At 45.9% G+C, this 22,297-nt stretch overlaps 1 protein-coding gene across 1 annotated transcript in view; it reads right to left on the bottom strand.

Moving 5' to 3' along the window:
* The window catches only part of SLC25A43 (solute carrier family 25 member 43), a 38,106-nt gene that overhangs the window by 3,015 nt on the left and 12,794 nt on the right, over nucleotides 1-22,297 (bottom strand). The window lies entirely within an intron of this gene.

Genomic DNA, 22,297 nt, shown 5'->3' with positions numbered 1-22,297 from the left:
CACTCCGTTCACATATTTGTGGCCTATTTTGCTTGGAAGGAAGCAATAATTCAGGACAGACAAGCTTCATACTTAAAGTTGGTTCCCAAACTATGCCCCCCTGGACGTGATAAACATTCTCCTACGCCCTTAACCTTTTTAAAGGGCCCTCGCCCCAGGTCTCCTTTTCTTAACTGATGCCTCCTCTGTGACGCTCTCAAGAGTGGGCTGCTCATTTCTCCACACCACAGGAGGTCCCAGGGTGAAGAGCAGAGTGACAGCAGCATTCTTCTAGCTTCTTGCTGTCCCCGGACTCCTTACTCCTTCACGCTCATGCCAGAATTCTCCGCTGTGGCTCATGGCCCTCAGCCACACTCCTTGTTGCTGCCATGTGACTCTGGGCACATACCTAACCCTCCAGATCCTCAGTTTCCTTCAACCTGCTTCATGGGGCTGTTGTGAGAATTCAATGAGATATGCATGTAAAGCGATCAGCAGTGTCAGGCACATGGTAGGGATCAGTAAGTATGAGCTAGCATTGCTATTACTATTACATAGATAGTATGCCAAATCGGGGTGCCTGGGTGGCTCCCTTGGTGAAGCGTCTGCCTTCGGCTCAGGTCATGATCTCAGGGTCCTGGGATTGAGCCCCCATGTCTGGCTCCCTGCTGAGTGAGATATCTGCTTCTCCCTCTCCCTTTGCTGCTCCCCCTGCTTCTATGCTCTCTTTCTTTCTCTCTCTCTCAAATAAATAAAATAAAATCTTAAAAAATTCAGTATGATAAATAGCAACACAATACCTTACCTAAAGGACTAGTCCTCCACACCCACCTCTGAAATCTTGCACTTCAGAACCTCTGGGTCCACAGTGTCCTCATCCATCGGCCCCCTCCCTTGCTGGTTCCTGTTTTTCATTAAGGTTAGATCATTAAGCCCCCAGGCACTTGCCTCCTCATGTATCCCCCAGGGCACCAGTTCCCTGCTGGCTTCAGTGGCTTCCTTTTCCAATCTTAGCTGTTTTTTGTGCTCCTACCCTCCAGATCCTTTCCCCTGGTCCTTCAGTTGCTCTCATCCACACATGCCTTCTCTGCCCCAAGCCACTGAAGACGAATCCACAACAGGGTACATGGGCACCACTAAAGTTTCAAAGTTGCCAACCTATGCTGGGCCTTCATACTGTGAACTAAACCTTCAAAGCTTCCTTGCCTGTTCCTCAAGGTGGCTCCACCAAGCCTTCCCACACCCCTTGATGCCCAGCACCCCGCACCCGTTCCTCTGCTCTAGGTAGGTGACCTGGTCTCCTGGTTCATAGAGAAAACAGATTGTACAGGGACGCAACTTTTGCTTCTTTGCATAAATATCTTTTCTTCCCACCTCTGCCCTGGACTTCATACCTTTGTCTTTTTGTTTTGTTTTGTTTTGTTTTAGATTTTATTTATTTGAGAGAGAGAGAGACAGACAGGCAGGCAGACAGACAGACACAGAGCATGAGCAGGAGGAGGAGGCAGAGAGAGAGGGAGAAGTGGACTCTCCACTGCGAAGGAAGCGTGATGTGGGACTTGATCCCAGAACCCTGAGGTGATGACCTGAACTGAAGGTAGACGCCTGCCTAATTGACTGAGCCACCCAGGTGCCTGATCTCATACCTTTGAACTCCTCTTGGGCATTCTTCCCTAGAGACCTGACTTTTCTCCTTAGCAAATGCATAAACACAAGTCCCTCTCATTTACAAACTCCTGCCTCCAATCTTTATCCTTTAGATACAGTCCAACCTCTCATTCCCACATTAATATATAGTAAAATTATCTTCCTGCAGGGTAGAGTTCTAAGAGTTTTAACACACATACAGTTATGTGACCACCATCACAATCAGGACACAGAATTGCTCCTTCTGCCCCCACAGTTCTCATGAACTGCCCCTTTGCTGTCAAGGCCTCCCCCATCCCCAGTCCTGGGAAGCCACTGGTCTCTTCTCTGTCCCTATCATTTTGCCTTTTGAGACTATCATCTAAATGGAAGCATATAGCATGTGACCTTTTGAGACTGGCTTCTTTAAGTGGTTTTTTGAAAGTCTTATTTATTTAATTGATCTTTACACTCCATGTGGGGCTTGAACTCACGATCCTGAGATCAAGAGTCATACACTTTTCTGACTGAGCCAGCCAGGCCCCCCCTTGAGACTGGCTACCTTCACTCAGCACGTTTCTGAGATTCATCCATGTTGTGGTCATCAATAGTTTCTTCCTTTTTATTGCCGAGTAGTATTCTGTTGTGTGGCCGTAGCACCGTGTGTTTGGCCACTCATCTGGTAATGGACATCCATTCCTCTTATTGTTTGCGCTTCTTCTTGAAACAACAGTAGACTCTGGCTGACTCCACTTCCGCCCTCCCTACTCACTGCTCTACTCACTGCAGTCTGGCATCTGTGCCCATTACTCTGCTTGCTGTTTCCAGCCAGGCCTGCATTATTTCCCTGACTTTCTTTTTTTCCAGAGCACTCACTGCCTTGTAAGATTTGGTATTATTTACTCATTTCTTTTCTTATTTGTCTGCTCCTCCAACTAGAATTTTAGCTCTCTGGGAGAGGGGATGATTGAGTGTTTGGTTCACTACGTGTATTTCAGTCTCCTTAACACATAGCAAGTGTTCAAGGAGTATTTGAATAAATGAAATATATTCACTTAGGGCCTCTTACCTGCCAAATTCAGTAGATGGTTTTTTGTGGATATTTTCGTATTGGATTTTTGGGGCAGTGTTTGGCACGAATAACCAGTGACTTTTTGTCCTCCTCAGTTTATACAACTTCTCTAGGAAATGCTACCATAGCCATGGCTTTAGGTACCATCTACAGTTAGATGACTTCCAGGTCTTTCTCTTTGGCCCTGACCTCCCACCCTGAGCTCCATAATCAAGCATCCAGTTGCCTGCTGGACATCTCCACCTGTATAGCACACAGGTTCTCAACACTTGACACACCTAGAACTCATTGTTGCCTTTCACCTTGGCCACATCAAATTTATGCTTTCTTCTGTACTTCTATCCAGCTAGCTAGCTAGCTCCATGCCCAGCACGGAGCCCAGTGTGGGGCTCAAACTCATGACCATGAGATTAAGCCCAGAGCCAAGGTCAAGAATCAGACACTTAACTGACTGAGCCACCCAGGCACCCCTCTTCTGTATTTATCTCAGTAAATGGTACCACTGTTCAACCTGCTACCCCAGGCCAGGGACTTGGGATTTGCTCACTTTAACTGCCCTAGCCAATCAATCATCAAGTACAATCAATGTTATCTTTTAGGGGTACCTGGGTAGCTCAGTCAGTTGGGCATCTGCCTTTAGCTCAGGTCATGATCCCAGCATCCTGGGATCGAGCCCCACATCAGGCTCCCTGCTCAGCAAGGAGTCTGCTTTTCCCTCTCCCTGCTCGTGTGCTCTGGCGCCTTCTCTCTCTCTCCCTCTCAAATAAATAAATAAAATCTTAAAAATAAATTTCATCTTCTAAATACAGTACTTCTCAGATCCATTCCTTTTTCTACATTCTCAGCTGCCACTCTCTTAGTTCAGGCTACCACTATCTCATGCATCTCATGCATGGATCACTGCAGCAGTCTCTTCCTGGCCTCCTGGACCCACTCCTGACCTTTCCAGTGCATTCAGAATGCATTTCTAACATTTCAGTAGGGACCACTGACTCCTTCACTGACTTTTCTACCACCTATAGGATAAAATCCAAGTTCCTTAGAATGACATACAAAGCCCTTAAATGACTTTTCCTAGCATTAAAAGCATTGTTCACCCCCTGCACTCCTTTGTAATATTTCTGTACTTCTATTAGCTCCCATTATCCCCTATGAAGACTTTTCATTTATTCAAATGTTTATTGAGCACCTACTATGTGCCAGGCACTGAGGATAGAGCAGTGAACCAAACAGGCAAAAGTCCCTGTTCCCCACAGAGCTGAAATTCTAGTTTTTTTGGGGGAACAGACAAAATAAATAATGATACCAAATATTAAAAGGCAGTGAATGCTCTGAAGAAAATAAAGGCAGGGAAAACATGCAGGGAGTGCCTTGAGAGTGTTGAAGTCTTTATTAGGGTGGTCAGGGAATACTCAGCAAGAAGATGACATTTGAGTAAAGAGCCAAAGGAAGAGAATTGTATAGTTATCTGCAAGGGTCCTGGGGCAGGAACATGCCTGGGATGTTAGACAAAAAGGAAGCCAATGTGGTGGGGATGGAATGAACAAAAGAGAGAGTAATCAGACATGGCATCAGAAAAGTAACTGACGACTAGATCATGACCGGATTACGATTGCATCACGACTGGATCCCATAAGGCTGGTAGGCCGTTGTAAGTATTTCAATTTAATGAGTGAGAATGGGAGATGCTGCTGGGTTTTCAATAGAAGAGTGACATAGCCTACTTAATATTTTAATAGGATCACTTTGGCTGCTGTGTTGAGAAGATTCAAGGCTGGGGTAAAGGGTAGAAGGATTGAGAGAGACTGGTTAGGAGATTATAAGCAGGGGTAGATGACTTCAAAGTTTCTGGAGTCAGTGGGGGTTTATGACTCCTGAGCAACTGGTAGATGGAAGCACCATTAACCAAGATGGGAAAAACTGGGAGAAGCAGGTTTTTCTTGGGAGGGTGTGTGGAGACATCAGGAGCTCAATTGTGTGATACCTCTGACATCTAAATGGAGATAGGGAGTTGGCTACACAAGTGTGCAGCTCAGAAGAGAGAGGGTCAGAACTAGATGGTATTGAAATCCAGGAGACTAGATGATATCACTCACGGCTCAAACTTGGGGATACCCTGACATTCAGAAGCCAAAGAAAAGAGGAAGACTGGCAAAGAAGACTGAGAAGGAGCAGTCAGCTTTTAGAAGGGAAACTAGGCAAGGTGATATCTCGGAAGCCAATACAGGCACTGAGTGCATCACAGGGAGTGGTGAGCCCTTGATGGCCACAGAAGATGATGACTGAGCCTGACCATTGGATTTAGTGACAATGGAGGTCACCATTTTTACCTTAAGAAGAGAAGTTTCTATTGAGTAGTGAGGGCAAAAGTCTGATTGGAATGATTCAAGAGAGATCACAAGAGAATGGCTGGAGATGGCGAACATGGACAGCTCTTTCCAGGAGGTCCCTTTCACCATATCTGATCCACATGCCTGTTTTTCCCAGGGGGCTATGCACTCTATAAGGACTGGTCTTATTCATTTCTGTATTTCTGGTGCCTTCCCTAGCAGCTGGCACATGGCCGGTGCTCAGCGAACGGTTTGCTGAATAAATGACTGAAATGCTCAGTACAGGAGTGGTCTGGAATTTTAAAAGCATTTTGACATAATGTTCTGCACAAACTATAAAAATAGTGGGTCAAAACCTATACGATAGAGAATCCTTTTAGAAAACAAGGATCACCAAAAAAAAAAAAAAAAAAAAAAAAAAAAAAAAAAAGAAAGAAAGAAAGAAAAGAAAACAAGGATCAGGGCAGCCTGGGTGGCTCAGCGGTTTGGTGCCTGCCTTCAGCCCAGGGCCTGATCCTGGAGACCCGGGATCAAGTCCCACGTCGGGCTCCCTGTGTGGAGCCTGCTTCTCCCTCTGCCTGTGTCTCTGCCTCTCTCTCTCTGTCTCTATGAATAAATAAATAAAATCTTTAAAAAAAAGATTTTATTTATTTTTCACGAGAGACACACACAGAGAGGCAGAGACACAGGCAGAGGGAGAAGCAGGCTCCATGTAGGAAGCCTGATGCGGGACTCGATCCGGGGTCTCCAGGATCACACCCTGGGCTGAAGGCAGGTGCTAAACCGCTGAGCCACCTGGGGTGCCCTGGGCTAAGTGATTTGATCAAGGTCATATGGCTAATAAGTTACACATTTTATTCTAGTTCATGTTCTTTCCCCTAGGAGACTGTGATCCCTGATGGCTGGGACTATGTCTTACTGAGCTTCTCTTTTCTCCATCCTCCATAAAACTCTGTAGTCTGCATGAACAAATTACAACCAGAGAAGTAGTGCTAAAACTCAATTTTAATCACTGAAACAAACTACCCGGAAGTTCAGGCCTTATGAACTGTAGATTTTTGTTGTTTCTGACCGTGAAGCCTGGCCCTTCCTTTGCTCTCATTTTGGTTCCTAGATCTCATTACTCCAGGCCCCAATAACCCTGAACCCCCAAACCACAGACTCAGATAAAAAAGGGACCTTAAGATATTCTAGTCCAATGGGGAAACCCGGCTGGCTCAGAGGAGCCTGCGACGCTCGATCTCTTGGTCGTGAGTTCGAGTCCTACATTGGGTATAGAGATTACTTAAAGATAAAATCTTTAAAAAAAGATATTCTAATCCAAGGACTTCATTTATAGATGAAAACCCAAGATCTTGAGAGGAAGACTGACCGAGAGTGACAAAAGCTGAGACTCGAGCCCTTGGGCCATTGCAATCTGCCCTCTGGGACCCTACCTCTCACTGATGCCCTGCTCTTGGTCTCTAGGTTTCAAGACATAAAATGACAACGTGTGCTGCACCTGACACCTACCTAGCTTGTGCCCTTGCAGGACACCCCACCCTGCCACTTGCTGTTGCTTGGCCCTGGCAAGGACAGTCATCCTCTTTCTCATCAGACTTCAGCCTCTCTCATGAACCCCCACCATAAGGGCATTCGGTAAACAATAAAGAAAATGTCACTAATTCCAATGTGTATGTACATGTGTGTGTGTGGGGGGGGTAGTTTAAATTAGTGAAGCCTAAATATGAAATTTCGGAAGAATATTCCATTTGATTATATATGACTGAAACTAGATTGACAGAGGGCAGCAGAGTGTTGAAACTTTCTGGGCGCCTATGTTCACGTGGAGCTGAGCAGTTTGTGGAAGCCTACCTGGAGCATGAGGTCTCAGGCATGGGTTTTACCATCACACAGATCTGGATTGGAACCCTGTCTCTTCTCCTCACCAGCTCTGTGATCGTAAGCAAGTTCCTTAATGTCTCTTAACTTCAATTTCCTCATTTCAAAAATGGGGGGAATAATACCTCATGCTGTTTATATTATTAATTTCCTTACCAAACCCTGGGTTGTTATTATAATTTTAGTGCCATGCAAATTAATTAGGTTCCACGGTTCTTCATTTTATATGAAAGATTGTTGTATCTTTCCTCATTAATCCAGCTCGAAGGATTAACATCTTTTTTTTAAAGATTTTATTTTTACTTTGATTTTTATTTTTTAAAGATTCTATTTATTTCAGAGAGAGACAGAGAGAGGAAGACAGAGAGAGCACACTTATGTGTGAGGGGGGAGGGACAGAGGGAGAAGCAGATTCCCTGCTGAGCAGGGAGCCTGATGCAGGACTCGATTCCAGGATCCTGAGATCATGACCTGAGGGCAGACGCTTAACCAACTGAGCCACCCAGGTACCCATAAAGATTTCATTTTAAAGTAATCTCTACGCCCAATGTGGGGCTTGAACTCACAACCCTGAGATCAAGAGTCGCATGCTCTTCCAACTGAGCCAGCTAGGTGCCCTTAAAGGGATCGATGTTCTTTGCTTTAACCATATAAAGTCCTGTATCAAGGTGAAGGGTGAACCTCTGGGTTAGCCCTTCCCTTTGGGGTACAGTAACAGTCAAGTACAGATCAGAGTATGAGAAACAAAACATGAAATGGACAAGCTGAGTCTCCCAGCCTGGAGTTTTAGGAGTCCAAATGGTCAGGGGTCTTTGGTGAATGTTTTACTTTAAAGTGTTTACTTGGACATTGTTGTAACCTGGCCTCCTTTACTTCTTACCCCACCAATAAAGAACCATGGCCAAATAGATAGTACAAGCTTCCTTTCCCTTTAGAATCTGCCAAAGACTTGAAGTTCCTTCTGCTACTGTGAGACTGACATATTGAAAAGAGATTATGTTCATGCAGGAAATTAACCTTCTTATTCTGTTATGAAATCATATGATTGATTTATCTTCTGCTGGTTTCCAGTAAAACTACAAAAAAAAGCTCTGAGTCATGAGTCAAGGCAATCATTATGTAATCTGATGCCCCTCCCCAACTAAAACAAAAAAGACACTAAGCAAGCTATATGAGTTACAGAACAGGGCAATTATAATCAACTTGTGATGAATCAAGGACCACCTATATTCAATCTTAGGAGCTTAACCATCTTCCACATGCCTTTACTTCACTCCACCTTTGCTGCCAAGCCACCATCATTGCTGACATGGACCATTATGCCGCTCCCTTTTGGTCTCCTTGGGACAGAGGGTTTTGAGACTACTTGCCTGGCCCCCTATAGTCCATTCTCTTTAGAGTCACTGGAGAGATTAAAAAAAATCAGATCTTTTTATTCATCTGCTGAAAATATTTCAATGAAAAAAAAAAAGAAAATATTTCAATGACTTTATAGAACACTTAGAATAAAGTCTACATTTATTACTGTTACCTACAAGCTGTGGTGGTAATGTAGTGGTAAATATTTAACAACTGATTCTCTGGGGAGAAAAAAAAAGCCCTGAGCTGTAGCATTTGCCAGTTTCAATGGTGTAAATACTCCCACATGGCCGATTTCAAGCTACCATCTGTGAGGTCCACCAGCTCCTGGATTTCCTGCAATTCAATAATCAGCTCTCCTGAGCCAATAGGAGCTGGCTCTAGCACACTACAGAAAGTTGTAAGCCCTACACGATCAGCTCCTGCATACTTCTTCAATGTGAGCAAGGGATTGACACGATTTCCTTACCCATCCCTACACCTCCAGTCTCTGCCCTCTCCAGCCCATCCTCCACACTGCAGCCAGGTATTATTCCAAACTCACCAGGTGGTTTCATTGCTTTGCTGCGAAACCCCTCACCAACTCCCAATTTTCTAAGAAAAGTCTTCTAAAGAGAAAATTAACAGAATTCAAAACCCTCTACAATTTGGTGGCCACCTGTCTTTCCAGTTTTATTTTCCACTACCAGTCTGTGATAGTTAATTTCATGTGTCAAGTTGGCTAGATCATGGTATCTAGATACTTGGTCTAGCACCAGTCCAGATGTTGCCATAAAGGTATTTTTAAGATGAGATTAACATTTATTTATGTATTTTTTATTTATGTATTTTTTACTTGAAGTTTTAATTTTAATTCCAGTTAAGATATAGTGTTTATATTAGTTTCAGGTGCACAGTATAGACATTCAACACTTCCATAAACTCTACATCCAACATGGGACTCGAACTCACAACCCTGAGATCAAGAGTTGCATGCTCTACTGACTGAGCCAGCCAGGAGCCCCATCTCTCATTTTTTTTTTGAGTGGTGGAGGAGGGAACAGAGGGAGGAGAAAAAATCATTTTTATTTTTATTTATTTTTTTTGAAAAAAATCATTTTTAAAAATTAAAAAAAATTTAATGAAGTTTTCTTCTTTTTCTTCTTCTTCTTCTTTTCTTCTTCTTCTTCTTCTTCTTCTTCTTCTTCTTCTTCTTCTTCTTCTTCTTCTTCTTCTTCTTCTCCTTCTCCTTCTTCTTCTTCTTTTCTTCTTCGGGGGCAGAAAGAGAGGTAGAGAGAGAAGCCCAAGCAGGCTCCATGTCCAGCATGGAGCCAGACGTGAGGCTCAATCCCACCCACAATTCCAAGATCATGACCTGAACTGAAATCAAGAGTCCGATGCTCAACTGACTGAGCCACCCAGGCACCCCTCCTATCTCTTATTTAAAAAAAAAACTTTATTGTAGGGGTGCCTGGCTAGTTCAGTTGATGGAGCATGTGACTCTTGATTTCAGGGATGAGAGTTTAAGCCCCATGTTTGGCCTAGAGTTTACTTATTTTTTTTTAATTTTTATTTATTTATGATAGTCACACACAGAGAGAGAGAGAGAGAGAGAGAGAGAGAGAGGCAGAGACATAGGCAGAGGGAGAAGCAGGCTCCATGCACCGGGAGCCCGACGTGGGATTTGATCCCGGGTCTCCAGGATCACGCCCTGGGCCAAAGGCAGGCGCCAAACCGCTGTGCCACTCAGGGATCCCTGGCCTAGAGTTTACTTAAAAAACAAACAAACAAACAAACAAACAAACAAACAAAAACCCAACCCTTGGGCAGCCCGGGTGCCTGCTTGACTGACTGAGCCAGCCAGGTACTCCGGAACTCATGGTATGATTTTTAAAGATTGATTTATTTGAGAGAGAGAGAGAGAATGGGCAGGAGAGGCAGAGGGAGAGAGAATCTCAAGCAGACTCCATGCCAAGTATGGAGCCCAACACAGGGCTCAATCTCATGATACTAAGATCACAACCTGAGCTGAAACCAAGAGTTGGGCACTTAACCAAGTGTGCCACCCAGATGTCCCACTCATAGTATTTTTGAATAAATGCCTTTTCCAGTCTCAAACTAAAGGACTATAAAGGCAAGCACAGATTTCTGGCTGTCCCTTCCTATGGACAATATTTGTGTGCCCCAACATTCATTATGTTGAAGTCCCCATGTGATGGTATGTGGTGGTGGGGCCTTTGGGAGGTGATCGAGTCCTGAGTGTGGAGCCTTCATGAATTTGTTTATGCATATCTTTGCATAGGCCCTCTTTGCAGAGATTCGGAGGAGATACTGGGGCCCTTACAAAGAAAGACACCAGAGATCTCTCTCACTCCAATCTGTGAAGACACAGCGAGCAGGTAGCTGTCTGCAAACCAGGAAGTGGGTTCTCACCAGACAACCAATGTGCCACTACCAGAACTGTGAGAAGTAAGTTTTGTTGTTCCAGTCACTGGGTCTACGGTATTCTGTTATTGTGGCCCGACTAAGATACCTTTGGAGGAAGAAGGAATGGTAATGGCACGTATGGGTGCTTCTCAACCCATTGCTGCATATGAGACTAACCAGGGAGGCTTTTCAAAATCATCAGTGATCGGGATCCATCCCCAGAGATTGTGATTTAGCTGACCTAGGGTGAGGGCTAGACGTGGGCAGTTTATTTCGGATGTGCATACAGGGTCGAGGGTCAGCACCGTAGGCCCTCCCCAGCACAGGGCAGCTTGGGGTGCAGACCTGAGACCACCTGCCTGCTGCTGACACTGACAGCACATGGGCCACTCACCATCTGTGATGACCTGGAGCTAATGCTATGACCCTTCCGGGCCTCAATCCCCTCATCTGTAAAATGGGGATAATCGTAATATCTACCCTGTAGGATTGTTGTCAAGATTAAATGAAATCCACATAAAGCCCTGAGGCCAGCATTCGACGTGTAGCAAGTGCTACGCAAGTAACCATCGTGATGAATGCCATTATTATTTATTATCTGAACTTGGAGAAGAGACAAGTTTACTGAAGACCAGGCCAACTCACCAGACTGAAGCTCAAGACTACCGTTTGCCTTAGCTGTAGCTTACTAGGAAAGAGAAATGAAACCTGTCAGGCTGCTATTCACGAGGGCCTGAACTTGCATCTTCCTGTCACACAGACCCGAGTAACTGTCGTGTACAACTATCCCAGGACAGGCATGCTGCAGAATGTGCCGGGGCACCATTTGGAAAACCACAGAAGACCTGGCCCTTCATTCTGGCTCTGCCCATATCTGGATGATCTTGCTCAGCTCCTGAAGTTCTTTGAACCTTGGTGTCCTCACATATCAAGTAAGAAGATTGGCCCTGAGAGCCTCTCTTGCTCCTCCGATCCCTGCTGCTGGCCTGCTCCACACTCCTTCCCGCCTCTAGGACTTTGAACCTGCCCTTTTCTCTACCTAGCCCTTACCTCTCTTACTGATCAGAATACACATCGCTTCTTCAGGGCCATCTTCTCAGACCCCCTACCCCCTGGCCTAAATCAGAAGCCTAGGAAACACTTCTGATGCCCTGTGTTTCCCCCTCAGGGCCTGTGACACAGTTTGTCATGATTTAGTGTATAATTATCTCATCCATGTCTTTTCCCCTCACCCCACCTCCAGGGCTGGAGACACCACAAGGGCAGTGATCATGTCTGTCGTGTTTGTGGTTTTATCCCCAAAGCCAACCAACAAACATGCTTAGTACATGTCTGTGCTTAACACAGTTTGTGCTTAATGCATATTGAAGGAAAGAAGGAATAGACCTGCAGTAAATGAAAATAAAAAACATTTCAAAGTGAAGCATTTGATTTTTTCTGTGATAAAGTCCACAGAGGCCTTCCAAAAGAGGTAACAGGTTGGGTTGTTCATCCTTTCCATGAGGACTGAAATCAGTAAATGGGATTTCTAAAGATGTAAAAGTCATACATCCTTTGACCAAAGCAATCCTATTTCTAGGAATTTATTCTACAGATATATTTGTCCGTGTGGGAAACGATGTTTTGTGTTACAAAGATTTTTGTCACAGCATCATTAGTAGCAGCAGAAAATTGGAAATAATCTAAATGTCTGCCAATAGGGGGCTAGTTAAAGAAATCATTGTACTATGGAATACTATGTCCCCATTTACAAAGATATGGCAGCTCCATCTCACCGATATGGCACCATCTCTGAGACACATTTTTAGGAGAAAAAAAAATGGTGCGGAAGAGTATATGCTGCTGCTGATCTAAAAGCAAAAAACATAAATGCGCATGTTTATGCATATCTTTGCATAGGCCCTCTTTGCAGAGATTCGGAGGAGATACTGGAAACCGGGTTGTCTGCAGAGAGCTGAGAGGCCAAGGGGCAAAGGTTGGGAAGACTTGCTTTTCAATGTATACTCTTTGCACCTTATGGGTTTTCTACCAAACGCATGTTACCTATGCAGAAGGTAGAATAACTGAATTTTAAAAGAACATTCATCAAGAAAATGAGAAGACAAGCCACAGACTAGGAGAAAATATCTGCAAAAAGACACATCTGAGAAAGGACCATTATCCAAAATATTCAAAGAATTCTGAAAACTCAACAATAAGAAATCAAACAACCCAATTAAAAAATGGGCCAAAGGCCTTAACAGACACCTCACCAAAGAAGATATACAGGTGGCAAATAAGCATCTGAAAAGATGCTCCTTAGCACATGTCATTAGGGAAAGGCAAATTAAAGCAACACTGAGATACCACTACACACCTACTAGAATGTCCTAAATCTAGAACGTTGACACCACCAAATGCCTCTGAAGATGTGGAGCGACAGGAACTTCTCATTCACTGCTGGTGGGAATGCAAAATGGTACTGCCACTTCAGAAGAGAGTTTGGTGGTTTCTTATAAAACTAAACATACTCTTTCCACATGGTCTAGCAATTGCACTGATTAGATTAGATCTTGGGATTTACCTAAAGGAGTTGAAAGCTTATGTCCATACAAAAGCCTGCACATGGATGTTTAAAGCAACTTTCTTACAGTTGCTAAAGCTTGAAAGCAACAAGATGTCCTCCTTCAGTGTGGGAATGGAGAAATAAACTATTGTCTGGCATATCCAGACAATGAAATATTATTTAGCATGAAAAAGAAATGAGGCATCAAGCCATGAAAAGACATGGAGGAACCTTAAATGCATCTTACTATGTGAAAGAAGCACGCCTGAAAAGTCTATATACTAAGGGGTACCTGGCTGGCTCACTTGGTAGCACGTTTGACTCGATCTCAGGATTGTGAGTTTGAGCCCCATGTTGCAGGGTAGCGTTTACTTAAAAAAAGTCTGTATACTTTATAATTCCAACTATGTGACACTCTGGAGAATGCAAAACTATGGAAACAGTAAAAAGATCAGTGGTTGTAGGGGTTTGGGGGGACGATGAGTAGTAGGCAGAGCACAGAGGATTACACTGTAATGATGGATATACATCATTACACACCTATTCAAACTCATAGAATGTCCAACACCAAGAGTGAACCTTCAGGTAAACTATGGACTTTGGGTGTTGATGAGGTGTCAGTGTAGACTCCTAAGTCGTGACAAAGGTACCACTTTGGTGGGGGATGTCGATAATGGGGGAGCCTGTGCATCTGTGGGGCCAGAGGAGGTATGGGAAATCTCTGTACCTTTCTCTCAATTTTGCTCTGAACCTAGCAGCTTTATGCTTTTTTAAAAAGTCAAGTCTTAATTTTAAAAAGAGTATTTAAAAGGAGAGACCAAAGAAAGAAAAGGGGGAAAAAAGGAGTCTTCTAGCTGGAGCAAACAGGAGCTCAGAACCTTTTGTTTATTACTGGAGACAACTTTTATCTTCCAGAGACGTTTGAGACACAACCTGAAGACCAAGCTGTCCAATTGCCAAACCATCTAAGGACATATACACGCGGAAGGCAATTGTGGTAGGAAGCTTTTGTCTTTTGGCCCATCCCCAATAATCAAACACCAACAAGAGGCCAATCGTATTGGAGTAAAAGGACCTTTCTGTCCTGTGAAGCACATGGCCCAAGTTTCTGGCAGAGACAGCCCTCCAGGAGTTATCCTTACACAGCTGGGAAGCGCCCCAGCTCTGCAGTGGGGATATCTGCACAAGTGGGTGTGGGTGGCCACCCCAGCGTGGGCCACCTACAAGCTACCCTCCGCCCTTGTGGCTGTCCACACCTCACCTCTCAGCAGACCCTCTGGGGACCAACTCACTGGCCAGAAAGTCCGCAGTGGTCGCCATGATGGCGGGGAAGCCAGCAGAGGGCCAGCCAGTTAGTATTGTGCTTGGGGAGAGAGAAGAGAAACAGCCAGTTGGTGTGTGTGCCAGTTGGGGGGTCAGCGGTGAGGAAGCCAGAATCGCAGCCAGGCCAGACTAGAGGAAGCCATTGAGATGCCAGTGGAGCCGCCCAGGCTAAGACTCTGGGAGCAGCATGCAGAGCAGCAGTGGCCCCAAAGAGCCAACTTGTAGTGTCACCCTGATGGGGCTGAGGGAGAAGACTGTAAGGCCATTTTCGGAAGGCTGGGAATATGCCGATTTGTGCAGTGCTTTCACATGGGGGCCTCTAGGTAAGTGCCTGGTAAGCTAACCGAACAGATGAATAATGAACTCTCCTACCATCCGTGCTCACCATTGTCTCCAGAGATCAAGGGTCCTTTGAGGTTTTGTGATGCTAGCTAGCTCCTTTGTGTGTTTCCAGCAATCATGGGAAACACAGAAACACACCTGGGCTGGCTTTTATAGATCTAATCAGGCCTCCATGCCACGCATAGATTCTGAAGAGATGCTTCAGGAACAATAAAAATAGCACCTCGGCCTTATTGAGTGTCATGTGCCCAGCTCCCTATCTGCATGCACACAATTCGGGCACGTCCTCTCCTGTGTGTGAGTCAGGCACGACGCTCACCCCCATGTTTTTCAGATGAAGAGGAGGCTCCGAGAGGCCATGTGGCCCGCCCCGGTTCACGCAGGGGTAATGGGCAGGGCTGGCATCCAAAGCCCACGCTCTTGACCGCTGAGCTAGCATGCCCACTGAGCTAGCATGCCCACTGGAGCTTTCAGATAAGCACAGCTGTCAAAACCAAACAAGCAACAGCTCTGTGGGGGAAAGGAGGGGACAACTGGGACAGTGTGCGTTTCTGAGCTGGCTTGAGACTAGTGGGGGGCTGAGGTGGGGGGGTGGTCCTGACAGCAGGAGCTTTGGGTCTCTCCTGGCTGACAGCAGGCCTTTCCTGGGACCTAATTCCCTTTCCCTACCTCATTCTTCACCCTCATTGTGCAGGGGGGAGGGTGGGCAAGGCGGTCAGCTTCTGTCTGGGCTCTGTTACTGTCTAGCTGGAGCTCAGAGAAGCCTGCTTAGCCTGGGATGGCCATTTTGCTTCCCAGACTTGATCTGGAAGGAGTAAGCCAGCTTGGGTTGGGAGGGAAGGGCAGAGCGATTCTACCAAGAGTGGCAGGCTCCTCCCTACTGCCTGCTCCCCTGCCCTCAAGGGACAGTCTTGTTTCCAGGATCAACGACTGCCATCCCTCAAGTATTCAGGGCACTCTCCACCTTTTGGGAAAACGAGGGGGGAGAGTTCTCCTTTCCCTACCCCCAAACACCCAAACAATGATGCTCACACAAAGCCACCCGGCCTAAGGGATGTCCACACATCTCCCTGGATCCGACAAGTGTCCTTTTCTTGCAGACTGCCAAGACAATGCTGCTGATTTAGGCAGAGGTTAGTCCCCAGAGGGGCCAGACCCCAAAGTAAACTGGCAGAGGGCAAGGAGGTGAAAATGCAACAAAGTAAAGGCAATGTTCCCATCCTCTTCCGCTACTGGGGAGAGCAGAACTCGGCAGTGTTTGTACTTCTGAACAGGTGAAGTGGCTCTGCTGGGAAAATAGGGCTCTGTCCCTACTGGGAATAGGTTCTGTGTCAACCAAGAAATGTTGAGCTAGGCAGAAAACCTGAACCTGCTGGCACTTCCTAGGAGGCATGATGATAGTTTACCTCCTGCCCTGGGACCTTGTGCCTGCTCCCCCAGGGACTCAGAGAGCCACTGGGGCTTTCTTCCCACTGCCTCCGAACAGCCATGGTCAGTTTGTGGCCAGCTAGAAGCCCATGGCTGCTGAATGATCTATGGTCAAGTCTGCTGGCTGCAAGCCTTCCATTGTCAGGCTGCCAGGGACTAAAACTGAGCTGGCCCTTGGGTAGCCTGATTTTCTAAAGACTCCCCCCCCCATCCCCTTTTAGCTTGAGTTAACCATTTCCTGACCAAAGCCAGGCTCTTGCCTGTCCATTTCTTGGAGCTTGCACATTGTTTTTTTTTTTTTTTTTTTTTTTTTTTTTTTTTTTTTTTTTTTTTTTTTTTTTTTTTTGGAGCTTGCACATTGTTGTTGTTGTTGTTGTTGTTTTTTTCCAACCGCTCTTGCACTGAGACTTGTGAGCTCCCAATTGCCAAGGTCAGGTCTCCTCTCTCATCCTCTACTCCTGCACCCAGGGCAAGGGAATGGAAAGAAATTAAGAGATTACCTAGCATCTAGGAACTGTACTCCTTCTGGGAGTATAAAGGATGGGCCAGAGGAAGGAGAGACCACTGTTCAGTCCCAGCTCCACCACTTACTGGCTGTGTGGCTGTTGGGCAAGTAACTCAACACTCTCTGTGCCTCATTTCCTCATCTAGAAAATAGGAATAATAATGGCACTTATTCTATAGGCTTGATAAAGAGGATGAAATTGGATAATAAACTGTCCATATTAAATGACCAATAAGTGGTAGTTATTATCAGGTTATAATTTCTTAATCCCAGGGGAAGCTTTCTTTTTCATTCCCTCCTCCTGACATATTTTGTCCCCTGATGAAAGCCTCCCCATCACAAGAGAACACTAGTTTAGACCCCATTCATTTACCTCGGGTTGTGTTTACGGAAATCAGCAAACTAACACATATAAATTCTATGATGCCATGACGTGTCAAGCCCTTTCGGGCACCATACAGAGCAGTATGGGGTTGCCATGAAGAGGGCCTGTCCATCAAAATGGTGTCAAAATGGTTTTACTTTGTCCTTTGAGCTTATTTACCTATGTTGAAATGTGCACAGCTGGTTGGGCTGAGAGACACAGAACCTGACTGCTATGGAAGGCAGCGGAAGACAGTGAGTTATCAGTGGGAGGACAAGAGGCGCTTTGAGATGGGACTAGTGAAGGTGTGCCTACCAGCAGGCCGGGGAAAGGGCAAGCTGTCCTTACCCTCGGCATGGCTAGGGACAAGCACATGACTTGGAGCTCACCCCATGGCAGCTAAGGTTCAATTCTGCACCCACAGACAGATCTCCTAAGCCGGCCCTGAACTTCATTCATTTTTTAACAAGTATCAGGTGCTTGCTACAGGAGGCTGCGTGCTGTGGGGACATACAAATGGGTAAGTCATACTTCCCAAAGGCAAAGAGCTTACAGGCTCCGGGGAATCAGGGCATGGAAGGTTATAACACTGGGAAGCGGGGGACATGAGCCTGGAAAGAGCCAGAGTGAGCCCTGGGCATTCAGAAGGGGATGGCGCTGGTAGGGCGGACACAATGGAGTGGACGTGGGAGAAGGTGGGCCCGGAGAGAAAGGTGGAGGAAATTAAACTGGCTTGCTCTGAGAGCACTTATAGACTAAGGGCATCATTTAAAAGGGATTAGTCACCCACAAAGCTCTTGGAACAAAATAACTATGCCCTTGGGGGTGGAGGTGGGGGTGAAAGTGAAAACAGAGTATCTGCAATTATCGATAGAGCTCATTGTGAGTTAACTGGGCTTCTCCTGCCCAACAGTCCTCTTTCTCCTCCTCGGCGGTCTGCAACACCCCCATTGTGGTTCTGTAAGGGGCGAAACACCTGCCTTTATCTGTCAGGATAGGATAGTTGTTTGGGGGTGGGAAAAGCCAACTCATTTATCAAATAAAACCAACAGAGACATGCTACACTGGGTCAGAAGAGCCAGCCCACCACTGAGGCAAATCTCAGTGGAGCCTTTAAGAGGAAGACAGATGCTCCAGGCAGAGGTGACAGGAATGTGGAAAAAAAAACCACTCATTTATTCTTTAGAGCGCTGGCTGGGGAGGGGGCCAAGGTCATTGTGATGGGATTGGAGGCTTGAAAAGAACAGAGTTTATGAAAAGGTATGTTTTAGTTGGCCCACGCAAGATTCGACAGTTTGTACTCACCAACATTAAAACATTGGGAGATTTTACACAAAAATCTGGATTTTCGTCTCCCTTGAAAATCTGGGCCCACATTTCAAAATGGCATCCAACCCTTGCAGAAGAGGGGCCTGCCTTGGCCTCCACCGTCCTGCTTTACTCCTTCCTGCTGGAGGTATTTAGATGCTAATCACATTGTGTGAGAGCACAGAGCAAGTTAGCTCCCCAGAATGCTTTGCAAGCCAAAAGCCCGTGAAGGCTCAGAACGCCTTTGAAAGCTGTCTTCAGTGGGTGAGTGCACGTTATCTGGGTTTCCCGGCATTTTCTTCCTGTTACTGCCAAGTTCCTGCCTGCATTTGATTTGGCAACTCCTAATATAGGACCTCTGTGCAATGAGGGTGGCACAGTGGGTAAGGGCGGCACGCCAGGCCAAGGGGCTGAGCCTCAGCCTTTATTCTCTCGGGGCAATAAAGAAGGATGGAACATGGGCAGATCTTAAAAAAAAAAAAAAAATCAGCCTGGCAGGAGCCAGGAGCCAGGGGCCTGGGCTGGAGGGACTGAGATGAGTACTGACCTTGGAGATACACTCCCCGGGCTGAAGTCTCAGCCCAGTTACAGGGTGCATGGACTGGGGTAGGCTCCAGGCCTTTTCAGTGCCTCTGTTTTCTCATCTGTAAAATGGGCTTGCTATGACCAGTACCCACCTTGTAAGGTTAAATGAGATAAGGAGCCTAAAGCCTTTAGCACAATGTCTAGTACATTAGTGCTCCATGATTATCATTTTTAGAATTAATCCTGGAGACCAACTAGAGGATTACTGCCATAGCCTGGGTGGGGGCAGCAACAAAAAGACCACTGTGGGAGGAGTAGGCACGCAGAATCAACTGGGCTCAAGGTTGCCTGGGGGAGGGCAAGAGAAAGAGTCAAAGACAACTTCTGGACTTCCAGCCTGGGTGACTGGGTAATGGGGGTGATGATACTGAAATAAGAAACTCTGGGCAGGAAGTTTCGGGGGAAGAAGTCAGTTTGATATATATTAAGTTAGAAGGGGTGGTGTAGAGGTACTAGCCAAAATGGTGCCGTGCAGCAGGCAGTGAGAAGCGTGGTTTGGGGCTGAAGTTGTGGAGTTGAGCACGAGAAACCAGGAAGGGAGGGCTGCGCTGGGAGAGGATGGATCAAGTGCCTGTGTGCCCAGTTTGGCTAAGGCAGCCCACAGTGTTAAGCATCTTGGGCCGGCCCAGCATCTCTGTTTGAACAGGCTGGGGCCTCTCTTAGCTTGGGGACCATGTGTATTCTGCTTGGTCAGCTGTGCCACTTGGATTCTACCTTTGTCCTTCAGTTTATGTACTTTCAGCTCAAATGCTGACCTGGCCCAATCCTGCTTGCCTTGTGAGCCTTGATGGGGTCAAAGTCCCCCTGGAGTATAGAGCAACAGGCGGACACTTGGTTTTATATTTGATAAAATGGAGACACCTAATATGGGCCGCAGGGGAGGGGTGTCCCAGGTGTCTTGTGCCTGGTGTCTCTGATATGATCCTCTCCAAGGGCCCACCGGGTTCCAAGGCTCCCACGTTCTCAGCTGCTCCCTGGAGTTTCAGGGCAGCTTTTCAGCTTTTCAGTGCTACAAGCCATTTCAGGCCCACGCTCTGGGCCAGGTGTGGGAGATAATGAAGATGAAAAGACCAGGCTATACCTGCAAGACCTTGGGCCACAATGCACTCAATCGTGGTTAAGGCAATTTCAGGCAGGACTGTCTGGAGTTCCGTGAAAGCACACCAGATTTGGTGTGTGAGTGTGTGTGAGGCACCTCATTCCATCTGTGCACAGGGCTAACCCACCCCCCCCTTCCTACCAGAAACCACTGCATCAAAACATGCACATACATAATTTATTTACCTCTCCATTCTCTAGCATGCCAGCCAGGGGTCAGGGCAAGAAAAAGAGAAAGGAATAAAATGAGTGGAAGCATGGAAAGGAAGGGCTCAGCTGGTTAAAGACTTCTGATTATTGTCATTAATGTTCAAGAGAGTTCCAACCTGATGCGGCATTAAATGGGCAGATTGAGTGTGTGTATACATATGTGTGTGTGTATATGTGTGTCTGGACAAAAGTGTATTAGAACAAGACATTCAGATAAAGTGGCCAGTCAGTGTGGGAGTTGGGACAACCCTTCGTCCAGCTGGTTACCTAACACACCTGACGTTGATTTGCTTCGATTTGCTTCCGGATGGGCCGTGCAAGGAGGAAAGCCAGGGGAATGCAAATATTACCATTAAGTGTGCTCAGTTCAGAGCAGCCTGGTTGCTCTGCAAAGTTCTCTCATTATAAATTCTGTTGGCTCCCGCGGTGGAGGGCGGGGACTGCTACTGAAGCTCTCTCTTGGAGAAGCTGGATCGTGTGCTTTGCAGGAACACACCACGGCAACAGAATTTAGGGTTAGCCTATTGTTTCTGGGCTCCTTGTCCTCCAAACTGAAAGTGTGTTTCAAGCAGGGATTAGGAGGTTGTTGACAGAGATCACTGGCTGCTGGCTGCAAGGCTAATAACCTCAGGGTGCTCAGAAACGCTCCGTTTACTGCAGCGACATCTAATGGTCAGAGGAAGCAGTGCATGTTTTCGTGGAAAAGCCGCCTGTGGGTTCTGTCTAGGGAGTTACTTTTTTTTTTTAAAGTAGTGTGGCTGAGGTATTATTATGTTTATTAATGCCTGTAAAACAACGCCGTGGCCGCAGCCCTAGGAATTCACTTCTTTTGTCTTTGGATGATATTTATGATATTCATAATTGGATGCTGATCATATTTTATGAAAACCATGCAATTACCTCTTTCGGATTTTTTTTTTTTTTAAATAACCATCATGACTTTGCATCTATTTTAAAGCTTCTTGTTGCAGCTCTGGGTATCTATTATCAAGAAGGTTTCCATACCAGGGAAAGATGATCAAGTTTATCCCCAAGCACCCACTACTAGGGTCTCTTTCCCCAGTGTATAGTAGAGTATCGTGGTTTATAAAAAAAAAAAAAAGAATTATAGTAATCACTGCTGATTGTTGAGGAGATGAACCACTCACAGCTGGTACAAGTGTAAACTTACAACCTTTCTGGGGTGGAAAGTTCATTAAGAGCATCAGAATGATTTTTATCTTTTTCATAATTTAAGTAGGCTCCACACTGGACGAACTCACAAACCTGAGATTAAGACTTGAACTCAGATCAAGAGTCTGATGCTTAAGCAACTAAGTCACCTAGAGGCCCCAGAATTATTATTATTTTTAAAGATTTTATCCATCCATTCATGAGACAGACAGAGAGAGAGAGAGAGAGAGAGAGAGAGAGGGAGGCAGAGACACGGGCAGAGGGAGAAGCAGTCCCCTGACGTGGGACTTGATCCCTGGTCTCCAGGATCACACCCTGGGCTGAAGGCAGCGCTAAACCACTGAGCCACCCGGGCTGCCCTCCCAGAATTATTTTTATCTTGTGCACTGTTAGTCGATTTGTAGGAATATAGCTGAAGGGTGTCATCACAGATGTGAAAAATACAAGGGTTTTTACTGCGATGTTATACTGAGGAATGAGAAATAGCCTAAATATTTAAAAACTGAGAAATTATTATTTATGGCACAATGGAGACTGAAGCTACGCAGCCACAAACCAAGGAATGCTAGGGCAACTAGAAGCTGGAAGAAACAAGGGAGAATCCTCCCCTACAGCCTTCAAATGGGGCATGGCCCTGCCAACACTGTGATACTAAAATTCTAGTCAGCAGAACTTTGCAAGAATAAATCATTGTTTGAAAAAAAAAATTATCTGGAGCATCTGGGTGGCTCAGTCCGTTAAGCATCTGCCTTTGGCTCAGGTC

The sequence above is a fragment of the Canis lupus genome, chromosome X, assembly GCF_011100685.1.
Source record: "Canis lupus familiaris isolate Mischka breed German Shepherd chromosome X, alternate assembly UU_Cfam_GSD_1.0, whole genome shotgun sequence".
Taxonomy (NCBI): Eukaryota; Metazoa; Chordata; class Mammalia; order Carnivora; family Canidae; genus Canis; species Canis lupus.
Note: the sequence above shows the minus strand (reverse complement) of the source record. Positions and strands in the feature narration are given on the sequence as shown.